Consider the following 24406-nt stretch of genomic DNA (forward strand, 5'->3'; position numbering starts at 1 on the left):
GTCAGATTCATAGTTTGCAGATATTTTCTCTCAGTTTTTAACTTGTCTTTTCATCTTTTTAACAGAATCTTTAATGGAGCAAGGTTTTCATTTTTTATGAGGTCTAATTTGTTAATTTTTCTTTTATGGATTGTGCTTCTGGTGTCATGCCTGAGAACTCCTCACCGAGGGTCCCTAAGATTTTTTCCTCTGTTTTCTTCCAGAATTCTTCTATAAACTATACATAGTTTATAGTTTTACATTTGAATCTATGGTCTATTTTGAGTTAATTTTTTGTATAAAGCATGAGGTTAGGTCAAAGTTCTCTGGATGTCAGATGACTCCATTATCATTTGTTGAAAAGGCTATCTTTCTTCATTGAACTGCTTTTGCACCTTTGTCAAAAATCAGTTGAGCATATTTGTGGGAGTTCATTTCTGGGTTATCTGTTCTGTTCCATTAATCTCTGTGTCTACTCTCTAACAATATTATGCTGTCTTGATTACTGTAGTTATATATAGTAACGTTTAATATTGGGTAAAGCAATTAGTCTCACTTTATTCTTTTTCAAAATTGTTTAACTATTCTAAGTCATTTGTCTTTCCAAATATATTGTAGAATAAGATTGCCTAAATCCACAAAAGTCTTTTGGGGGTTCTGATAGGAATTGCATTAAATAGTTTTGGGAGAATTAACATTTTTACTTACATTGAATTTCCTAATCTATGAGCACAGTATGTCTATACATTTATTTAGATCTTTGATTTTTTTAAGTTTTCAGCATACAAGTCCTGTTAGATTTAAACCTGAGTAATTCATTTTTTTAAAAAGATTTATTTTTTTTTAGACACAGAGAGAGAGAGAGTGTGTGCACATGCACCAGTGGGGGGAGGGGCAGAGGGAGAAGGAGAGAGAGAATCTCAAGCAGCCAAGGTGGGAGCCCGACACAGGGCTCAATCCGATGACCCCGAGGCCATGACCTGAACCAAAACCAAGAGGAGGATGTTCAACTGACTGAGCTACCCAGGCGCCCCTAAGTACTTCATTTTTTTTTTGAGTGATTATAAATGGTATTGTAGTTTTAATTTCAGTTTTCACATATTCATTGCTAGTATATAGAAATACAGTTGTATTTTTGTGTAGTGATATTGTATCCAGTGACCTTTCTAAAGTCCATTATTAGATCAAAGAGAATTTTTTATAGGTTCTGTGATATTTTCTTTTTTTTTTTAAGATTTTATTTATTTATTTGAGAGAGAGAGCAAGTGAACGAGAGAGCATAAGCAGGGGGAGTGGCAGAGGGAGAGGGAGAAGCAGGCTCCCTGCTGAGCAGGGAGCCCGACTCAGGGCTCCATCTGATGACCCTGAGCTGAAGGAAGATGCTTAAATGACTGAGTCACCCGGGCACCCCAGTTCTTTGATATTTTCTATGTAAATGATCATGTAATCAGAAATAGAGACAGTGTTCTTTCTTTGCTCATTTGTAAGCTTTTTATTTCCTTTTTTGCCTTATTGCACTGGGTAGTTCTTTGTTGAATAGCAACAATGAGAACAGAAATCCTTGCCTTGTTCCCAATCTTAAGGGAAAAACATTTAGTCTTTCATCATTTAGTATGATGTTAGCTGTAGCTTTATCTTTTTATCAGCTTTATTAAGATAAAATTCACATGCCATACAATTCGCCCACTTAGACTATACAATTCTATGACTTTTAGTATATTCACAGAATTTTGCATTCATCACTACAATCAATTTTAAAGATTTTATTTATTTATTTGAGAGAGAGACAGAGAGAGCACAAGCGGGGGGAGAGGCAGAAAGAGAAGGAGAGGGGCAAGCAGACTCCCCCCTGAGCAGGGACCCTGATGCGGGACTCGATCCCAGGACCCTGAGATCGTGACCTGAGCCAAAGTCAGACACTTAACTGACTGAGCCACCCAGGTGCCCCACAATCAATTTTAGAACATTTTCATTACCCCCAAAAGAAACCATACACCCCCTAGCTGTCACTGCCCAACCTCCTATCTCTCCCAGCCCTAGGCAACCCCAAGTCTACATTCTGTCACTAGATTTGCCTGTTCTGGACATTTCATATAAATGGAATCATACAACATGTGGTCTTTGACACTGGTTTCTTTCACTTAGCATAATGTTTTCAAGGTTCATCCATGTTGTAGCATGTATCTGCACTTCTGTTTCTTTTTATTGCTAAATTATATGACATTATGCACATGCCATATTTTGTTTATCTGTTCATCAGTTGATGGACATTTAGGTTGTTTCCACTTCTTCACTGTCATAGTCATAGTTGTCTTTTTATTATTGGGTAAGAGTTCTTTATATATTCTAGATACAAGTCTCTTATCAGATGTAGGAGTATATGAATTGCAAATTTTTTTTCCGGTGGATTGCCTTTTCACTTTCTTGGTGGTGTCCTCTGAAGTACTAAAGTTTTTAATTTTAATGATGTCCAGTTTATCTATTTTTTTCTTTTGTTGTTTGTGTTTTTAGTGTCATAGCTAAGAAACCATAGCCTTATCCAAGGTCACTGAGATTCACACCTATGTTATCTTTTAAGTTTCATAGTTTTAGTTTTATGTTTATGTCTTTGATCCATTTGAGTTAATATTTTATATGGTGTGAGGTAGGAGTCTGACTTCTATTCTTTTGCATGTAGGTACACAGTTGTCTCAGCACCATTTTTCAAAAAACTAACTTTCCCCATTGAAAATTCTTGACACACTTGTCAAAAATCAATTAACCATAAATGTGAGGGTTTATTTCTGGTCTCCCGATTCTATTCCGTTTGTCTATATGTATATATTTATGGCAGTGCTATACTTATTTTGATTACTGTAGCTTCGTAGTAAGGTTTGAAATTGGGAAGCATTTGTCCTCCAAACTTGTTGTTCTTTTTCAAGGTTGTTTTGGCTCTTTGAAGGACCTTTGCACTTCCATATGAATTTTAGGATTATCATGTCAATTTTTATAAAAGAGGCAACTGGGATTTTGATAAGGTTTGTGTGGAATCGATTGATCAATTTTTGGATTATTACCAAGTTCACAATATCAAGGCTTCCAATCCATGAATGTGGGATATCTTTTCATTTATTTAGGGTTACGTCCCATTTATTTGTTCCATTTACTTTTGTCTTTAATTTCTTTTAATCATGTTTTGTATGTTTCAGACCATAAGTTTTGTATTTCTTTTGTTAAATTGAATCCTAAATACTTTATTCTTTTTGGTGCTATTATAAATGGAATTGATTTCTTGACTTTATTTTTGGTTTGCTTATTGCTACTGTGTGGAAATAAAATTGATATTTTGTATATTGATCTTGTGTTTTGCAACCTTCCTGAGCTTGTTCATTAGTTCTAATTGTTTTGTGTGGGTTTCTTAGAATTTTCTAGATCTCGGTGATGTCATCTGTGATCAGATATAGTTTTACTTCTTCTTTTCCAACTGGGATGCCTTTTAAAAAAAATTCTTGCCTGATTGCCTTGACTAGGACCTACAGTACAATGTTGAATAGAAATGGCAAAGGTGGACATCTTTATCTTGCTCCTCATCTTAGGGGGAAAGCTTTTAGTCTTTCACTGTTAAGTATGGTGTTAGCTGTGGGTTATTAATAGATGTTCTTTACTAGGTTGAGGAAGTTCCTTTATATTTATAGTTTGTTGAGTGTTTTGATGAGGGGGTGTTAAATTTTGTCAAATGTTTTTTTCTGTGTCCATTGAAATGAACATGTGTCTTTGTACCTTACTCTTCTGAAGTAATATATTACATTAATTGACTTTGGGATGTTAAGCCAATTCTGTGCTCCTGGAATAAATCTTAATTGGTCATGGTGTATAATCCTTTTTAGATATTCCTTGGTCCAATTTGCTAGTTGTGGGAGTCTTATTTATTTTTTGTTTTTGTAGATGTTCCTTGTCAACTTGAGGAAGTTCCCCTCTATTGCTAGTTTTCTGAGAGGTGTTTTTTTTTTCTCAAAGATTTTATTTATTTATTTGAGAGAGAAAGAATGAGAGAGACAGAACACCTGAGAGTGGATAGGGTCAGAGGACGAAGCAGACTCCCTGCCAAGCAGGAAGCCTGATGCGGGACTCGATCCAGGGACTCCAGGATCATGACCTGAGCCGAAGGCAGTCGCCCAACCAACTGAGCCACCCAGGCGCCCTGAGAGGTTTTTTTTTTTTTAAATCATGAAAGGGTGTTGGATATTGTCAAGTACCTTCCTATATCAATTGGCATAATTATGTTGCTTTTCTCATGTAGCCCGTGCTAAGTTGATTTTCAGTGTAGCCTGTTGTATTTTCATTTTCATTTTGTTCTGTAGGTCAGAAGTCCTGGTACACTTAATAGGGTTTTCTGTTTAAGGTGGACCCTGGGCTGGGCTCTTATCTGGAGATTGTGAGGATGAGTTTACTTCCAAGCTCATTCAGGTTTTTGGCAGAAATCCCCTTCTCAGGGGTATATGTCTGAAGTCCCCATTTCCTTGGTGGTTGTCAGCCAGTGGTCAATCTCTGCTCCTAAAGGCCACCTACTACGTTCCTTGTTACATAGCCCCTCCATCTTCAGAGTAAGTGGGCATGTCAGATTCTCATGCTTCAAATCTCTCTTAACTTCCTCTTCTGCTTACTAGCCAGAGAAAACTCTGCTATTAAAAGGTTCATGTGATTAGATTAGGACCACCCAGGGGCACTGGGGTGGCTCAGTCGGTTAGGTGGTTAGGCGTTAGACTCCTGGCTTTGGCTAAGGTCATGATCTCATGGGTCTTGGGATTGTGGGATCAAACCTGCCAGCAGGTTCCATGCTCAGTGGGGAGTCTGCTCTAGGATTGTCTCCCTCTGCCTTTTTCCCTGTTCCCTCCCTCACGTGTGTGGCATGTGGGCATGCTCTCTAAAATAAACTAATAAATTTTTAAAGAAAAAGATTAGGTCCACCCAGATAATCTCCCTTTTGCCATATAATGTGATATAATCATTGGAGTGATTTCTCATCATATTCTTGAGTTCCACCCACCCTCAGAGGGGAGGGGATTATAAAAAAGCCAGGATCATTGGGGGTCATTTCAGAATTTTGCCTACCACAGTCATTATGTTTAAAAAGTGAACTAATTTAAAGAAAAATGCTGAGTAAATGTGACCAAAATTTCGAGAAGTGCCTGGAAACAGTGTGGGACCCAGTGGAGTAGTTCATTTTTAGGTTGCTTCCATGTTCTATGATTCTGTAGTAAGGAAGTCATGGAATAGGCTGCTCTTCTGTCTGCTATGAGGTAAAGCATATAAAGTCAGAAGCCAGTGTAGTGTATTCCTCAAAAATGTCAAGGTCATGAAAGACAAGAAAGACTGAGGAACTGTTTCCAATTAAAAGAGACTAAAGAGGGATGCCTGGGTGGCTCAGTTAGTTAAGCGTCTGCCTGCAGCTCAGGTCATGATCCCAGGGTCCTGGGATCGAGCCCCGCATTGGGCTCCCTGCTCAGTGGGGAGCCTGCTTCTCCCTCTGCTTTCCGCTCTCCCTGCTTGTGCTCTCTCTTTCTGTCAAATAAATAAATAAAATCTTTAAAAAAGAGAGAGACTAAAGAGACATGATAACTAAATTCAGGGATTAAATCTATGTTTGAGGAGGGGGGAAAGATGGTGGAGGAGTAGGGGACCCTATTTCAACTGGTCCCCGGAATTGAGCTGGCTATCTACCAGACCACTCTGAGCACCCACGAAACCAGCCTGAGATGTAAGAAGATCTGGATCTCTACAAGCAGAATATCGCAGGCGGTTGGTTTTGAGGTACGAAGTGGGGAGCCGTGATTCCGTGGGCAGATATCGGAGGATAAACAGCAGCGGGAGGGTACCTGGCCGTGGGGACCCTACACCACCAGTGAGCGACAGCCTCGCGTGCTGGGGACTGGGCACAGACTCGCAGACCAGTAGCAGTGGGGAAAGGACTTTGGGGCAGCCCCCGGGGCAGAAACCCAGAGTGGCGGGGTCGCGCCGGCGAACTGCAGCCCCTGGACGGAAACCCGGAGCGGCAGGGTTGTGCCGGTGAACTGCAACCCCCGGGGGTGGAAACCCCAAGTGGCGGAGTCATGCGCGGGTGAATTGGGAGCGGCTGGCGGTTTTAGAAGCACAAAGGGCAGAGATGTGCCCCGACCTGGAGGCAGGACTGGGAGCGCTGCGGAGGGGCGCACAACCCAGGTCGCTGCAGTTTATAGCAGCACGGACAGAAATGGAGATGGTGTGGCCTGGAGAGCTCACTGAAGAACAGACTGCGATCTCTCTGCTCTGAGGCAGAGGGTTGGAAACGGTCTCTTCTGCTCTCACTCGCGGAAGAGACGCGGAAAGCCACCAGGGAAAGCCGCCAGAGAACAAAAGCCCCAAAGACTGATTCCCGCTGAACCCATCCCCCCGCCACAGGGGGGCAGGGCAACTCCACCCAAACAGGGTTGCCTGAGTAACAGCGTGGCAGGCCCCTCCCGCAGAAGACACCCTGGGAAAACAAGAGGCCAGCAACCCTGAGGTCCCAAGAAAACAGGTGCATCTTGCTTGGGTTCTGGTCAATAATTTGGAGTCTATACATTCCCTCAAACACCCATCAACAGAATGACTAGGAGGAGGAGCCCCCAAAACAGAAAGGACTCAGAGATTATGACTTATGCTGCAGGTTTACAAATGGATGCAGATATAACCAAGATGTCGGAGATGGAATTCAGGCTAGCAATTGTGAAGACAATGGCTAGAATGCAGAAATCAATTAATGGCAACATAGAGTCTCTAAGGGCAGAAATGAAAGCTGAATTGGTAGAACTTAAAAATGCTATCAGTGAGATCCAATCCAATCTAGATAATCTAACAGCTAGGGTAACTGAGGCAGAAGAGCAAATAAGCGACCTGGAAGACAATATAATAGATAAAAAGGGAAAAGAGGAGGCCGGGGGAAAAACCACTCAGAATCCATGAAAATAGAATCAGAGAAATAAGTGACACCATGAAGCATTCCAATGTCAGAATAATTGGAATCCTGGAGGGAGTGGAGAAAGAGAGAAGACTAGAAGATGTATTTGAGCAAATCGTAGCTGAGAACTTCCCTAATCTGGGGAATGAAACAAACATTCGCGTCCTGGAGGCAGAGAGGACCCCTCCCAAGATCAAGGAAAACAGGCCAACACCCCGGCATGTAATAGTAAAACTTGCAAATCTTAGAACCAAGGAAACCATCTTAAGGGCAGTTGGGGGGAAGAGATTCCTTACGTACAGAGGGAGGAACATCAGAATAACGTCAGACCTATCCACAGAGACCTGGCAAGCCAGAACGGCCTGGCAAGACATATTCAGGGCACTAAATGAGAAGAACATGCAGCCAAGAATACTTTATCCGGCAAGGCTTTCATTTAGAATGGATGGAGAGATGCAGAGCTTCCACGACTGGCAGAAACTGAAAGAATATGTGACCACTAAGCTGGTCCTGCAAGAAATATTAAGGGGGTTCTATAAAAGGAGAAAGACCCCAAGAATGATATACAACAGGAATTTATAGGGACGATCTATAAAAACAACGTCTTCACAGGCAACATGATGACAATTAATTCATATCTTTCAATAATCATTCTCAACGTGAATGGCCTAAGTGCTCCCATAAAATAGCACAGGGTTGCAGATTGGATAAAAAGACAGGACCCATCCATATGCTGCCTACAAGAGACTCATTTTGAACCTAAAGATACATCCAGACTGAAAGTGAAGGGATGGAGATCCATCTTCCATGCCAGTGGACCTCAAAAGAAAGCTGGGGTAGCAATTCTTATGTCAGACAAATTAGATTTTAAACTAAAGTCTGTAATTAGAGACACAGAAGGACACTATATCATTCCTAAAGGGTCTATCCAACAAGAAGATCTAAAAATTGTAAATATCTATGCCCCCAACATGGGAGCAGCCATCTACATAAGCTAACTGTTAACCAAAATAAAGAGTCATATTGATAAAAATACATTAATTGTAGGAGACCTCAATACTCCACTCTCAGCAGTGGACAGATCATCTAAGCAGAAAATCAACAAGGAAACAAGAGCTTTGAATGATACATTGGACCAGATGGACCTCATAGATATTTACAGAACATTCCACCCTAAAACAACAGAATACTCATTCTTCTCGAGTGCACATGGAACTTTCTCCAGAATAGACCACATACTGGGTCACAAATCAGTTCTCAACCGATACCAAAAGATTGAGATTATTCCCTGCATATTCTCAGACCACAGTGCTTTAAAACTGGAACTCAATCACAAGAAAAAACTTGGCAGAAATTCAAACACTTGGAAGCTAAAGACCACTCTGCTCAAGAATGTTTGGGTCAACCAAGAAATCAAAGAAGAACATGAACAATTCATGGAAATCAATGAGAACGAAAACACATCGGTCCAAAACCTATGGGATACTGCAAAGGCAGTCCTAAGGGGGAAATACATAGCCATCCAAGCCTCACTCAAAAAAATAGAAAAATCCTGAATTCACCAACTAACTCTACACCTTAAAGAACTAGAGAAAAAGCAACAAATGACGCCTAAGCCATGCATTAGAAGAGAAATAATTAAAATTAGAGCAGAAATCAATGAATTAGAAACCAGAAACACAGTAGATCAGATCAACGAAACTAGAAGTTGGTTCTTTGAAAGAATTAATAAGATCGATAAACCACTGGCCAGACTTATCCAAAAGAAGAGAGAAAGGACCCAAATTAATAAAATTATGAATGAAAGGGGAGAGATCATGACTAACACCAAGGAAATAGAAACGATTATTAGAAATTATTATCAACAACTATATGCCAATAAACTGAGCAATCTGGATGAAATGGAGGCCTTCCTGGAAACCTATAAGCTGCCAAGACTGAAACAGGAAGAAATGGACAACCTGAATAGGCCAATAACCAGTAACGAGATTGAAGCAGCGATCAAAAACCTCCCAAAAAACAGGAGTCCAGGGCCTGATGGATTCCCTGGGGAATTCTACCAAACATTCAAGGAAGAAATAGTACCTATTCTACTGAAGCTGTTTCAAAAAATAGAAACAGAAGGAAAACTTCCAAACTCATTCTATGAGGCCAGCATTACCTTAATCCCCAAACCAGGCAAAGACCCCATCAAAAAGGAGAATTTCAGACCAATATCCCTGGTGAATATGGATTCCAAAATTCTCAACAAAATCCTAGCTAATAGGATCCAACAATACATTAAAAGGATCATCCACCACGACCAAGTGGGATTTATCCCCGGGATGCAAGGGTGATTCAACATTTGCAAATCAATCAATGTGATAGAACACATTAATAAGAGGAGGGAGAAGAACCATATGGTCCTCTCAATTGATGCAGAAAAAGCATTTGACAAAATACAACATCCTTTCCTGATTAAAACTCTCCAGAGTATAGGGATAGAGGGAACATTCCTCAAGCTCATAAAATCCATCTATGAAAAACCCACAGCGAATATCATCCTCAATGGGGAAAAGTTGAGAGCCTTTCCCTTAAGATCAGGAACACGTCAAGGGTGCCCACTCTCACCACTGTTGTTCAACATAGTATTAGAAGTCCTAGCCACAGCAATCAGACAACAAAAAGAAATAAAAGGCATCCAAATCGGCAAAGAAGAAGTCAAACTCTCTCTTTTCACAGACGACATGATACTTTATGTGGAAAACCCAAAAGACTCCACCCCCAAATTACTAGAATTCATACAGCAATTCAGTAATGTGGCAGGATACAAAATCAATGCACAGAAATCAGTTGCTTTCTTATACACTAACAACGCAACTGTAGAAAGAGAAATTAGAGAAACGATTCCATTTACAATAGCACCAAAAACCATAAGATACCTCGGAATAAACCTAACCAAAGAGGTAAAGGATCTATACTCTAGGAACTACACAACACTCATGAAAGAAATTGAAGAAGACACAAAAAGATGGAAAAATATTCCATGCTCATGGATTGGAAGAATAAACATTGTTAAAATGTCTATGCTACCCAGAGCAATCTATACCTTCAATGCCATCCCGATCAAAATTCCAATGACATTTTTCAAAGTGCTGGAACAAACAATTCTAAAATTTGTATGGAATCAGAAAAGACCCCGAATCGCCAAGGAAATGTTGAAAAAGAAAAACAAAGCTGGGGGCATCACGTTGCCCAATTTCAAGCTATATTACAAAGCTGTGATCACCAAGACAGCATGGTACTGGCACAAAAACAGACATATAGACCAATGGAACAGAACAGAGAGCCCAGATATGGACCCTCAACTCCCTGGTCAAATAATCTTTGACAAAGCAGGAAAAAACATGCAATGGAAAAAAGACAGTCTCTTCAATAAATGGTGCTGGGAAAATTGGACAGCCACATGCAGAAGAATGAAACTTGACCATTCTCTAACACCATTCACAAAGATAAACTCAAAGTGGATGAAAGACCTCAATGTGAGACAGGAATCCATCAAAATCCTAGAGGAGAACATAGGCAGTAACCTCTTTGACATCGCCCACAGCAACTGCTTTCAAGGTACATCTCCAAAAGCTAGTGAAACAAAAGCAAAAATGAACTTTTGGGACTTCATCAAGATAAAAGGCTTCTGCACAGCAAAGGAAACAGTCAACAAAACAAAGAGGCAACCCACGGAATGGGAGAAGATATTTGCAAATGACACTACAGATAAAGGGCTGGTATCCAAGATCTATAAAGAACTTCTCAAACTCAACACCCAAAAAACAAATAATGAAGTCAAAAAGTGGGCAGAAGATATGAAAAGACACTTCTCTGAAGAAGACATACAAATGGCTAATAGACACATGAAAAAATGTTCATCATCATTAGCCATCAGGGAAATCCAAATCAAAACCACATTGAGATACCACCTTACACCAGTTAGAATGGCAAAAATGGACAGGGAAAGAAACAACAAATGTTGGAGAGGTTGTGGAGAAACGGGAACCCTCTTACACTGTTGGGGGGAATGCAAGTTGGTATAGCCACTTTGGAAACAGTGTGGAGGTTCCTCAAAAATTTAAAAATAGAGCTACCCTATGACTCAGCAATTGCACTCCTGGGTATTTACCCCAAAGACACAGATGTAGTGAAAAGAAGGGCCATATGCACCCCAATGTTCATAGCAGCAATGTCCGCAATAGCCAAACTGTGGAAAGAGCTGAGATGCCCTTCAACAGACGAATGGATAAAGAAGATGTGGTCCATATATACAATGGAATATTACTCAGCCATCAGAAAGCATGAATACCCAACTTTTACATCAACATGGGTGGGACTGGAGGAGATTATGCTAAGTGAAATAAGTCAAGCAGAGAAAGTCAATTATGGTTTCACTTATTTGTGGAACATAAGGAATAGCATGGAGGACATTAGGAGAAGGAAGGGAAAAATGGGGGGGGGGATTGGAGGGAGAGATGAACCATGAGAGACTATGGACTCTGAGAAACAAACAGGGTTTTGGGGGGGGAGGGGGGATTGGTTAGCCCGGTGATGGGTATTAAGGAGGGCACGTACTGCATGGAGCACTGGGTGTTATATGAAAACAATGGATTGTGGATCACCACATCAAAAACCAATGATGTATTGTATGGTGACTAACATAACATAATAAAATTTTAAAAAATCAATCAATCAATCAATCTATGTTTGAGTCCTATACCAGATAAATTTGTTGTTGTCATTCTAAAGGATGTTATTGGGATATTGGTGAAATTTGAAAGAAGCCTTTTTTTTTTTTTTTTGGAGACTACATATGCTTCTCAACTATACATGGAACTTTTTTTTTTTATTTTATTATGTTAGTCACCATACGATACATCATTGGTTTTTGATGTGGTGATCCACGATCCATTGTTTTCATAGAAAGAAGCCTTTTGATTAGACAGTAGTGTTTTATAAATATTAACTTCCTGGTTTTGATAACTGCACTATGACTTATGTAAGAGAATGCCCTTGTTTTTTTGTTTTTTAGGAAATATACACTGAATTATTTAGGGATAAAGGGGCATAATGTTTACAGCTTATCCTCAAATGGTTCAGAAAAGAAAATAATAGTGTATGTGTATATATAACGCAAAACAGAAAGAAAAGGATGAAGCAAATGTAAAATGTTAACATTTGGGAAATGTGAGTGAAGAGCATATGGACATTCTTTGTACTATACTTGTATGTTTTATATTAACAACTTCACATGAGAATCACAACCCTGGCTTACACCTTGATTTCAGCCTGTTGAACCCCTGATTCAGGCTTACTGTGCTTGAACTTCTAACCCATGGAAACTTGTGAGATAGTAAATGTGTGTGTGTGTGTGTGTGTTTAAAGTGAGCCAAAAGTTGTGTAAGAAACATGTGAAATGGAAGAAAGGAGAGAAAAGTCACCACAATTTGGTGCCTTACTGGATAGATGTGGTCCGAGAGAGAAGAGTTGGGGATGGTTCTAAAGTTAGGAGCCTGAAAATTGGGATAATATGGACAGAAAGAGGCAAATCTAGAGGGAGAGCTGGTTGGGAGGAAAAAAAATAAGTTTTAGTTATGTTAAGTTTGAGTGAAGAGAGGGCCATGAATAGAAAGAGGAACCATCAGCAGAGAGGAGTTGGCTAAGGATTGAAGCTGGCTAGAGAGGTCAAGGCTGGAGCCAGATGTTGGGGAGTCATCACAATGATTTTGGAGATACTTGGAGCACCTACTAGAAAGGGAAGAAAGAGGCTGAAAAAATAGAGGGATGTTTCTGGGTCCATCACGGCGCACCTAGGTGGTGATGAGCACTTGCTCTGAAATCAGACAGGTCTGGGTTTAAAATCCTGGTTTTGCTCATTTCTAGCTGTGTGACCTTAAACTGGTCCCTTAATGTCTCTGGACCTCAGTTTTTTTTAAGCTATGAAATGATGATGCTCATCACACCTGCCTTGCTTCAAGGATTGGACGAGATCAGCTGTATAAAGTGCTTAGCCCATTGCTGAGCACACGGAGCTGAAGACATCAGAGCCATGATTGTTATTGATTGCTATTTCCTTTCATGTGCTCAGCTGGATTAGGTCCCACACAGTTCGGATTACCACGTTTTGCTGGCCAGAATGGGGCAAGGCTAACATGGCACGGTGTCTTTTGCTGATGGAGGGCAGGCCCACCACCTATCCCTGAAAAGGGAGGACTTCTTTTCTCTTCTGCCAACATGGGCAGATTTAAGAGGAAGGCTCAAGGAAGTGAGAGTCAGAGCTGGGAGTGATGGAGCAAGGGCAGGCCCCCCAGACCTGCCTGGATCACCAGGAGTGATTCATTCCTCCTTAGCCTCCCCTGGGCCAGCCCAGGAAAGGGGTGTTTGGGGGAGGGGGATAGCATGATCGAGTGTGAAGGGTGGGCACGGTGTGCAGGGCGACGGTTTATATTTACAAAAGGTGTGTGGTGCCTAGGCTGCCTGGTATCTATCTAGGGGAAGAAGTAGGTTCTACAGGGATGTGCCGGCCAGGAAATGAGGAGACTTGACTTCACCTGCTGGCATTCATTCTCCCTACAGAAGATGCAGCCCTGGATGCTACACTTTTAGCTTAATTCTCTCCCACCCCCTCTCCTCGCTGCCCCGGTGGCACTAATCAATCTGTTGTCCTCTGCTGCTAGATGGAAATGCAATCAACGAGATCACAATGACCTTAAGATTTCCTGATTCATTCCTACCCCCTGCCACCCACAGGCAGCATTACTTTCTTTAATTTCTCAGTGCTTGGCTCATTTTCTCCACTCACTTGGCTCTGCTCCATGCTCCAAGGACCTTTTTCCTGTACCGGGGAGAGGGTTTGGTGAAATGGCAGGGCTCTGGGCTGCCTGGTGGTGGCAGATAGAGAATCCCTGGCCTTGAATGAAGGTGTACTCCCCAAAGAGGAAAGTTTTGGGGTTTTGATAAAAAGCAATCTCAGAAAAGGACATTTGGAAAGTGTGTGTGTGTGTGTGTGTGTGTGTGAGAGAGAGAGAGAGAGAGAGAGAGATTGAGATTGAATGAGAGGTATCAGAATCCTGTAAATAAATGAGGAATCTTGAAAAACTGGTAGGAACAAATTGAAATCAGTATTTCATCCCAGGTCAAAGGAGACAGAGAAAGAAACAACCTCTTAAGGCAAAGATAAGTATCAGGGATTACCAATTTTCCAGAGGGCCCTCGTGCTTTGAGATCCTCAGTGGGAAGGAGCTTAAAGAAACAGAGACTGATAGATCTGCCACTTAGGTGGACAGCTGGAGTTGATGCAAACTGCCCGAAGAAGGACTTGTGATTTTTCCCCTATGGTGTTCCTCTTCCCCTCAGTTCCACCTAGTTAATGGCACTACCACTCACCTGCTTGCTTCAGACAAGCCTCTAGTCATTATCCTGAGTTCCCCTCGTTCCCTCACCCGTCACCTCCTGGCCATCAGCAAATCCTGTGGATCCACCTTCAAAATATATCCCGATTTTGCCGACTTCTCGCCACCTCCTCAGCTGCTACTTGGTGTGAGTCACCATCATCTCTGTCCTGGACCAAGGTAACATCCTCCCAGTTGGTCTCCTTGAGTCAACTTTTTGCTGCCAGGGTGGCCACGTATGGATGTTCAGGTTGTATAGTACGCAAGGGCACCATAGTTATGGATATGCCATTTTTATCACAGACACATACCAACTTACATAAGAGAGTGTGCAGATGGGTGCACACATTCAGCTCTTCTTGGCTCGGAGTCTGAGAGCGGAGGAAGAGAGCCTGCTCCTACATAAACCTGTGTTGGTGCAGAGGGTCTTGAAGAGACTCTGGAGAACTCGAATTTTTAACTCGAGAAAGGGGCATCTTTCTGTAATGCACACAAAGACACTGCATCAGATAGTGGCAGCCCTGCCCCCAACGATCTTAACTCCATACAATGGTCAGCAACAAAGATTTGAGTGTATTGATCCTTTGCTGGAAGCCTTTCATTTATTTCCCAGTGTTCTTAGGAGGAAGACAGAACTCCTTACCTGGCCCACAAATCTCCAACGATCCGGCCCCCACCTTCCTCTGCAGCCTCATGTCCATACCACTCTCTCTCATGCCCGCCTCCCAACCTCAGCCACACTGACCTTCTGTCCCTGGAGCCCCCAAGCGCATTCCTGTCTCTTTCACTGTACTTTTTTTTTTTTTTTCTATCCGGAACCGCACCCCCTGCTAGAGCATTAGCTCTATTAAGCAGGGACTTTGTCTTGTTCACTATTGTATTTTCATCACTTGGCGCAGTGCCTGCTGTGTAATAGGCGGTCAGTAAATATTTGCCGACTGAATAAATAGATGAACAGGGCAATGGGCAAGTTCGACCCACCCGAAGGGCTCTAGGATGAACCTCAGCTCAGCCCCATCTCTAGAGTGTGCTTTCAGATCCTCAGGTGAATTGAGATGGCCAGAAAATGCAGACTGGTACACATCAGAAAGTTGCAAGACCGGTTTGGCAAGGAGGAATGGTAGTGAGCCTAGCCAGCAGTTATTGAGATATTAGCATGGGGTGGTCACTGCTCTCAGCACTTTATTCGATTAATATCCCCAGGAAACTGAGACCCAGGAGAGTCAGTAACGTGGGTTTAAACTCAGGCAGTTTGACGAGAATCTCTCTGCCGTACTGTGGAAGAGTGAGAATACTCATTTCCTCCCGGTTTCTTTTTGGCAGTGCCCGGGGAGCGTTTCCCCTGCGCACTCTCGTGGTCTTGAACCCAGCCGGGGAAAGCAGGTAGGAGAGGGGCGCCTGCCATGTCGGGCCAGCAGCAGCAAGCGTGGATCTAGTTACCGGGCCCCACGGGGGAAGGAGCCACTTCGGTGATTGACAATATAAATTAAAAAGCTGAGAGCTTTTGTACTTTCTTGATACTGAAATCTATAAAACCATCAAATCCTCGGCCAGCCTCACCGAACTAAAAGGGAGTTGCAGTCACAAAGCAAATTTAACACCTCTCCCCATTTTTCTGACATACAGCGGAGCGCTTCCACGGAGGTGAGAATGGCATTAGCTTGAAGCTCCACGGGGTCGAAACCTCAGCAGTTACAGGGCTAGATTGTGCGCGCTGCCTTCACGCCGGAAGAGAAATTGACAGGGGCGGGGCGGGGCGGGGGGGGGGGAAGGCAACTGACTAGGCGGGCTTTGCAGCCCAGACCACAGGAACAGTAAATGAAAACTAAAGCAGAAGAGGCAAAAGGCAGAGTAATCTTCGTCGTTAAGACGTCGGCTTGCGGGTGCCTGGGTGGCTGTTGGTTAAGCGACTGCCTTCGGCTCAGGTCATGATCCTGGAGTCCCGGGATCGAGTCCCGCATCGGGCTCCCTGCTCGGCGGGGAGTCTGCTTCTCTCTCTGAACCTCCCTCCTCTCATGCTCTCTATCTCTTTCTCTCTCTCAGAAAAAAAAAAAAAAAAATCTTAAAAAAAAAAAAAAGACGTCGGCTTGCTCACGGGCATAATGGGAATGGTTTTTTTTTTTTTTCTTTAACCCGCATTTTGGAAGCCCTTTAACAAAAGATGACTGTTTCAAAACACAATTTTGGAGTTAGTTTGCCTCTTCAGGCTCAGAGCCTGAAGCAGAAATTTGTGGGCTATACTTGGGGCTTTCCCTACATTATCGTATCAGAATCCTAGGACCAAAGAAAGGACCTAACAGAGCATTTTGTTCAACCTACTTACTTTCTGTACAGAGAGACTGAGGCCACGAGAAGGGTGTCTTGCTTTTATTTTCACCAAGTCACCACTGTGTGTGTGTGTGTGTGTGTGTGTGGTAGATTTGCCTCAGGAGCTGTTAAGGGGAGAGACAGAATGACCTGCATTGTCAAGGGGAAAGGGTAAAGAAAAATGTTAGAATCGATACAGTGTTTGATAAATAGCCAGTCATTTGTCACATAAATATATACACATTGCAAACAACACCCCTCTCTGTGGCAGAAACAGAGGGGTTGTTCTCAACAGAGGGAGGGCCTCAGCTGAGGAGGCTAAATGAGGGTCATTCATCCCTCGAGCCCCTTTCTGCCATGGCCAAGACTGGTCCAATACCACCTAGGTTTTCTGTGGGCGCTCAACATTTTGCTCAGCAGAGACTTTCAAATGCTGCTTCGCTGGTGGCTGGTGGCATTTAACCTCCATGGGAAGGATAGGGACTTTTTCTTTCATCATGGAACCCATTATTTTTCTTTAAAGCACAGTGCAGAGGTTTTTACAAATTGCATGGCAAAAAACAGAAATGCATCCAGTTCTCAGCATAGCGCCGTGGAGGAGTTTTGGGGCAACCTGCCCCTCAGGCTGTGTGTGTCCAGAACATGCTCCTTTCGAAGCTGGATGCTAATCCTGTAGGGAGGGAGGCAGAAAGCAAGCCATCTCTTCCTCTCCTGCCTTAAAGGGAGGTAGACTTGAAATGGAGCGGAGCTGGGAGCTCGAGAAAGCCAACCTAAGTGCAGCAGTAGACACCCCCCACCCCCACAGGAGTCAGAGGGCTGCAGCTTGGCTTGACTCTGCTGTGAGACCCTGGACCTGTCACTTCCCCTCTTTGGAGCTCTGGTTTTTCATCTGCCTCTCCTGCCTCACAGGATAGCCAGAAGGTATAAGCATGGAGAAAACAGACACACATTTCTTTGGAGACAGTTAAAACTCCATATGAATGCAAAGTATTATTGTTGGTGTTTGTCTGCTCTTTGCCTCGGGTGGTTGGACCATCTTGGTGTATGACTTGGAATTTGAATTGGTAAAGAAGACTCAGAGAGAGGTCCAAGGTGCCAGGAATTACAGAGGAGAGAGGGTAGGAAGTCTTGGAAGGATAGGAACAACCCCTCAGGAAATCACAGCCTCACCCCTTTCTTAATCTCTCTGCCTGTGTGTCTTGCAGCAGCTTAATGGACCTCTCTGAGCCTGTTTTCTCATTGCTAAAGCGGGGTGGTTGTGAAGATATAAACGAAATAAGAAATGGAAAGCTCTGATGCCAGCAACACTAGCATGAAGTAGACTTTTGATCATTATTGTTGTTAGTGATGTTACTTGCTTCTGGGCATTGAGGAGAATCAGGATTCCTTAATGCCAGGGCATGGCTGGTCCTTGGTAAAACATATATATATTTTTGAGCCTCATCCGCAAGGAATTCTGATTCCGTGAGTTTGGAATGGAGCCTAAGAATATGTATTTGACAAGGACTCCGAGGGATTCGGATGTGGGGCCAGAGTTGGGAACCAGTCGTCTCGAGCAGTGTTTTCTCAAGCTGCCAATTATTACCTCCTGCTCAGGAAATCAATTTAGTGGTTCGTGACCTGCATTAAAAAAACAGAAAAGGAATGAAATAGGAAAAACAGTGTGCACTTCACACAGTAAGGGTAAATATTGCTTCATGAAATGTTGGCTGTATACTTTCAAATATAATTCAGTGATGTATGCTGTATGCATGGCAAATGTATTTCTTACTGTAAGTCATGGTGAAAAAATGTTTGAAATACAACAGAGAACACTGTCTTCCATTTGGAGACACAGATGTCCAGAGAAATAATCTCTCAGGTCCCAGCCTAGACAAGAAGACATGACCAGCAAGAGAACGGAGTAGGATCTATTTCTCTTCTCTCCCCATCTATCCTCTGCTATGCTTGGGTCAACAGAGTTGGTTTGTTCTCTAATTAGAATGAGTTTTAATACCGTGTAATGGGCCTGGCCTGAGATGCAGGGCAAGTGAGGGTATTGCCACAGATATCAGGCTAATTGCGTTGACCCCATTAGACAGAAAATGTATCTGCGTTTATTGGGGTGTTCAGTTGCTCTTGGTTAGTGAGCGCCTTGTAAACACACTTTGCTCTTCTTCTTCTCCCAGGCTTTCTTCTTGAGGATTTTATTTATTTATTTGAGAGGGAGGGCAGGGGAGGAGGGAGAGAATTACAAGCAGACTCCCCGCTGGGTGTGGAGCCCTACATGGATCTCGATCTCACAACCCTGAGATCATGACCTGAGCTGAAATCAAGAGTCAGATGCTCAACTGACTGAGCCACCCAGGCGCCCCTCCTTGTCCCAGACTTTGGTATTCATTTTCACTTTTGGAACGCTTTTGTTGCCTTTGTGAAATCACGTAATAAACATAAAACTGTTTCACTGCACATCAACCCACGTCAATGTCTTTTGACTCTCCACTTGGTATGTGGAGGATATTAGCACTCCTAAACCTTCCTGGGCCTCATCCTCAAGAAACTCGGATTCCATAGGTTTGGAATGGAGTCTAAGAATATGTATTTAACAAGGACTCCAAGGGATTCTAATGTGGGGACAGATTTGGGAACCAAGAGTCTCAAGCACTGTTTCTCAAGCTGCCAATTTATTACCTACTGCTCAGGAAATCAATTTAGTGGGTAGTGACCTGCATTCAAAACAGAAAAGGAATGGCTGTGCTCCATCCTGTGGGGATGAGGTCACCTCGTCAGCAAGGCCTTCTCAGACCACCTTCTGTAAACTGTAGGCCTTGCGGGATCCGCCTACCCCTACCACTTCAGAACCCCCCGCCCATCTCCTTTATGTTTCCCCCATGGTGCTTATCACAGCCTAACACACCATATTGTAAATAATAAACATAATGAGAAAAATAACCCCATATGTCCAGATCTTTTTTTAGAAAGAATTAGAAATCAGATTCCAAATTTGAAATGTGGCTAGATCTTCTGATTTTTCTGGAGAGCTTGGGAATCCAAACATTTATGTAAAACCTTTGGCGTTGTAAATGTGTTGGTCACCAGATCAAAAAGAAAAAAAAAAAATTCAACACTACTTAGGCCAAAGAAAATATGTCTGTGGCCCAGATTTGGTCCACAGATCACCAGTTTGGGGCCTCTGTCATAGATGTGCAGACCATTGGGCCATGTGAAGTCTTGAAAATGGGTGTTTTCTATTGACAAAGTGCAGCCTCGGGTCAGGTTCTTGCTCCAAGGTCATATGCTAGCTTGTAGCGGAACTGGACCTTGAACCTGGCTCTCTCGCCTCCTCGTGCTCTCTCACAGCTGCCCGGCTACCTGCGAGGCTGCCTCTCTTCTGCTGAGGGTAGAGCTCCTCTGCCCTGTGCAGAGGCCAGCATTCAGTTCAGTCCCCGTGCCTCACAAAGAACCTAACAGAGTCATCACCACCCATCTGATAAGCCCCGGGCACTTCTCACCACAGAGTGTATGAATTTACCTGCCTGCCCCATGTCAACCGTGGATATTGCCTCTTGGTGTTCTTTATTGCTTTTGCTCCTGTGATAGAATCAAGACAAGGTCTTTATAGGAGTGTTATTAGCATTGCTCCCAGCCAGGGGTGCCCTCGGGTAGAATTGGTGTGAGCTGGTGCAAAGAATCTGGGGCTCAGAGTCCAGAAGGCGGGGCTCAGCGGGCCCTGAGACAACTTATTTAACCTCCCTGGCGCTCCATTTCCTTCAGTGTAAAACTGAGAGAAATACGATTTGCCTTTCTTATCTCCCAGGGCTGCTGTGGGGTAAAACCAAGATAGTACCTATGAGCGCACTTTGAAAAGAGAACATTTTACAGCAGTGAGGGCATAGCATCTTCACGAAATCACCAAGATCATTACTGAGCACCTACTACGTGCGAGCGAACGTACCATTTATTCAGGGCACACCAAGGGGATGAAGGCCTAGCTACCTTCCATGAGTTACAGGGTAAGCGAGCCAAAGGGACTTAGGTGAATGGAAAGAGAGCCAGCAATGCGAAGCTGGGGATGACCGGGCTTGAATGAAATGTGCAGACTGTAGAGTGAGAGAGAATATGGTGGAAAAGGCTGATCACGGAATGATCTGCATGGAGGGGAGGGTTCAAGCAGTGGCCAGCCGACGATCAGTTCTCCAGCTTCTCCACGAGGCAGGAAGACAGAATCAAAGCATGCCTTACATGAAACCAAAGCCGAGTCCAAGGGGGACAGCGGGCATGGGTGATGACATGATGGGAGGGCCTAGTACAATAAAATGGCCTTGACAACGGTCCCAGCCTCAGAGGTCTGTTCTGAACAGGCAAGATGGTGATATGTTTTATTTTTTTATTTATTTTTAAGATTTTATTTATTTATTTGAGAGAGAGAGCATGAGCAAGGGGGAGGGAGAAGCAGGCTCCCCGCTGAGCAGGGAGGCTGACGCGGGGCTCGATCCCAGGACCCCGGGATCATGACCTGAGCCGAAGGCAGATGCCTAACCGACTGAGCCACCAGGTGCCCCAGGTGGTGATATGTTTTCATATGGTGAGTCCTAAAGACGTGTTAGCTGCCATTATCATCATCATCTACTTCCATCTTATAGTGAAGTCAGGGTGCTTGGGAGCCTGCCTGAGAGTAGTTGCGTTACCTTGGGCAAGTCAGATCACCCCCGTTTCTCAGTTTCCTGGTCTTCCATGTGGGATTAGGACTAGTGCCAACCGAAGAGGGCTGCCTCGGGGATTAAATGAATGAATCCAAGTCAAGCGCTTATCTCAATGCCCGGCACAGGGTAAGCCCATGCTAGATGTCAGCCACTCCAGCTCCTAGGGCCAGGTAATCGCCCCACATAATATGGCCGCATGACAAAAACTCGAGAAACATAAGATCATGAAGGTACCCCCAAATCTTACTGCTAAGACACCAGTCCTTGTTACTACTTTGAGATCCAGGTCTTAAATCAGAAACTTCTCCTGTCGAGGAAACCAAGACTGAAGAAAATGGCAGGGATCTGGGATGCAATGATCACTGCATGAAACATTTACTGAGCGCCTCCTCTCTGTTGGCCAATGCTCCAGGGGTGGAGGTTCAACATCACCAACGGGACAGGCAGGATCCCCGCATTTAAGCAACGTATAGGCCCATAGAGGGAGATAGGAGAGCAAAATAAAAGTATAAAATACTATGTTACATGATGTGAAGTACTATGGGAAAAAACCCTTAAGATGGGGTGAAAAGGGGGGCGCCTGTGTGGCTCAGTTGCTTAAGTGTCTGCCTTCAGGTCAGGTCATGATCCCAGAGTCCTGGGATCGAGCCCTGTGTCAGGCTCCCCGCTCAGTGGGGAGTTGGCTTCTCCCTCTCCCTCTGCCCCTCCCCCCTGCTTGTGCTTGCTTTCTCTCTCAAATAAATAAAAAATCTTTAGAAAAAAAAATGGAGTGATAAGGAGTTCTGAAATGGGGAGGGGTGGCAAGGGAGGGAAGTGTGCAAAGCCTACAGGTGATCTTTGTGTCTACCCCCGGAAGAGGTGAGGGTGCAGGCCATGCGGGTCTATCAGGGAAGAGCCATTCAGGCAGAGAGAACAGCAAGAGCAAAGTCCCTGAGTTAGGAGCATGCTTGGCCTTTCAGAAACAGCTGGGAAGCCCTGTGACAGGAGTGGAGTGAACAAGGGGAAGGGTAATAGGATAGGAGGTCAGAGAGGTCACAGGGGCGGCTGGTTTAGGGCTTTGTAGGCCTTCGTGATGACTGCCGATTACAGGGAGTGAGATGCAAGGCATGGGGGGATCTTGTCCAGGGAGGGGCGGGCGTGATCTGACTTCTGTCAGCCATTCAGCCCTCCCATAAGCAGTGGGTTTTGCCTCCATAGGCCTTGGATGATACTAAACAAGAGGTGGCAGGCCCGGCTGTCCCTGCAGAGTTGTCCTTACCACTCTGTAGACTGCAGAGAGAAAGCTCTTTGGTCCAGAGGGGGATATGGAGTGGAGGTGATGGCGCAGAGAATAGGAGAAAGCAATGGAATCTCTTAGAGCGGAAAGGGACCCAGTTCATGTGATTCTGCCATTGGGCATCTGTTCACCCAGCCTTGACTCACCTGCACTGCCCCACCAGCCTGCTCAGCCTCTTGCAGGACCCTGTCAAGGTCAGAAAGCCTTCTGACGGGTTTACTGACAGTCTGCCTCCTTGTCACCACTAGGTGGTAGTAGTCCGAGTTCTGTCGCCTGAGCATCCCAGAATCTGTGCATACTTTCCATAGGAAAACACTTTCGAGATGTGAGAGCAGTTGGGGATCCTATACATTCCCTGACGTTTCTCTTTTTCGGGCCCCATATCTCTGGTCCTTTCAAGAGCCACTCCTGTTCTGGGATGGTTTCCAGTCCCTTCGTCACTCTCGTGACCCTCCTCTGGAGGTGGTCCCTTTTCTCAGTGACCCTCTTGAAATGTGGTGCCTGGAATTGAACAGGACGCTTCGGGAGGGAACAGCAGAGATCGCAGGGCAACATTAATATTCAGGAATCTAGAAACTATTTGGATGAATACAACCTAAACTTTAACCGCTAAATAATTAAGCTACGTAAACTAACTGTTGGCTCGAATTATGCTGTGGGTCAACCCAAACCCCTCGATCTTTTTGGAATTGTTTGTTTTTATGTGAGCTGCTGCCAAGCCATGTTTCCCTTACTCTGGCTTCACAAGAAGGACTTTCAGAATTTTAATTGAGGATTTTCACTTTATCTGACACATTTTACCTTTCTTGATTTTTTTCATTTTAGCTCGGTATTCCAGCCCATCTGAGCTCGTTTTGAAACTCAGCTTTGTTCTTCAACGTATTTGATATTCCTGGAAGCTTTGGGTCATCTTCAGACGTGGTAAGTGTATTTTCTGTGTCATCGAAGTTATTAACAAACGTGGAAAAGCCCCGCGGCCTTTCGAGACTTTTCTGTAGGTTGTCACCTATGCTTTGGGTAAAAGCATAGGTGACGTTGCTGTCTTGTCTTAGTCCATTCATGAGAAAGTTCTAAGAGATGATTTCAGATGCACTGATGAATCCAAGATATGTTGTGGTTATAAAAGGCAGGGTGGATAAAGGATGATCTAAGATGGCACCCTTTGGTTTGTAAAATGGAAACTGTTATGGTTTTTTTTCCCAACTATGAAAGTACTTTTGGCTTGTTGTACAGGTCCACGGCATACCAAAGTGTACGAATTAGACAGTGTAAGTCCCTCTGTAATTCTTTGTGCCAACACCCTAGCAGATAACTGTGGTTAATGATTTTGTGCCGATTTGTAACAATTAAGGAAACAGAGATCTGTGATTTAAATGGGATCATACTGTACAGAATGTTTCGTGACCTGCTCTTTTCACTTACAATCTTTTGGAAACATCTTTCCCTGTCAGAACATATAGTTTGACTTCATCCTTTTTAATGACTACCTAGTGTTCTTTTCTGGGGGGGGGGTGTTTCCTAATTTACCTCTTCAATCCCATATAGGTGGACGTTTGCATCATTGGCAAATTTTTTGCTGTCATAAGCCGTGTTGCCTGGGGAACTTTCTTTGCTGTCTTGAGATGTTGTGTTGGGTGCTGGTTTCTGGGCCTCTGGATTCCCTCTCCTTTTTGGATCTTGTTGTCAATGTTCTAAATTCCAAGGGCTACTTTCTACTAAAGAGAGAAGAACTAGAGAGGGGGCTGCCCAACTTCCTGCTGATCATGGTTTGTGTTTGAAAATCTATACC

At 43.7% G+C, this 24406-nt stretch overlaps 1 protein-coding gene across 1 annotated transcript in view; it reads left to right on the forward strand.

The window, feature by feature from the left end:
* PAK3 (p21 (RAC1) activated kinase 3) overlaps window positions 1-24406 on the forward strand; it is a 254770-nt gene that overhangs the window by 26633 nt on the left and 203731 nt on the right. The window contains exon 2 of the mRNA XM_064574488.1: window positions 23443-23538. The gene's annotated coding sequence lies outside the window, so the exon portion shown is untranslated. The remainder of the gene's footprint in view (window positions 1-23442; window positions 23539-24406) is intronic.

Source organism: Mirounga angustirostris, unplaced genomic scaffold (assembly GCF_029215605.1).
Source record: "Mirounga angustirostris isolate CCGP_5_RB_7025 unplaced genomic scaffold, mMirAng1.0.hap1 SCAF_11, whole genome shotgun sequence".
Lineage (NCBI taxonomy): Eukaryota > Metazoa > Chordata > Mammalia > Carnivora > Phocidae > Mirounga > Mirounga angustirostris.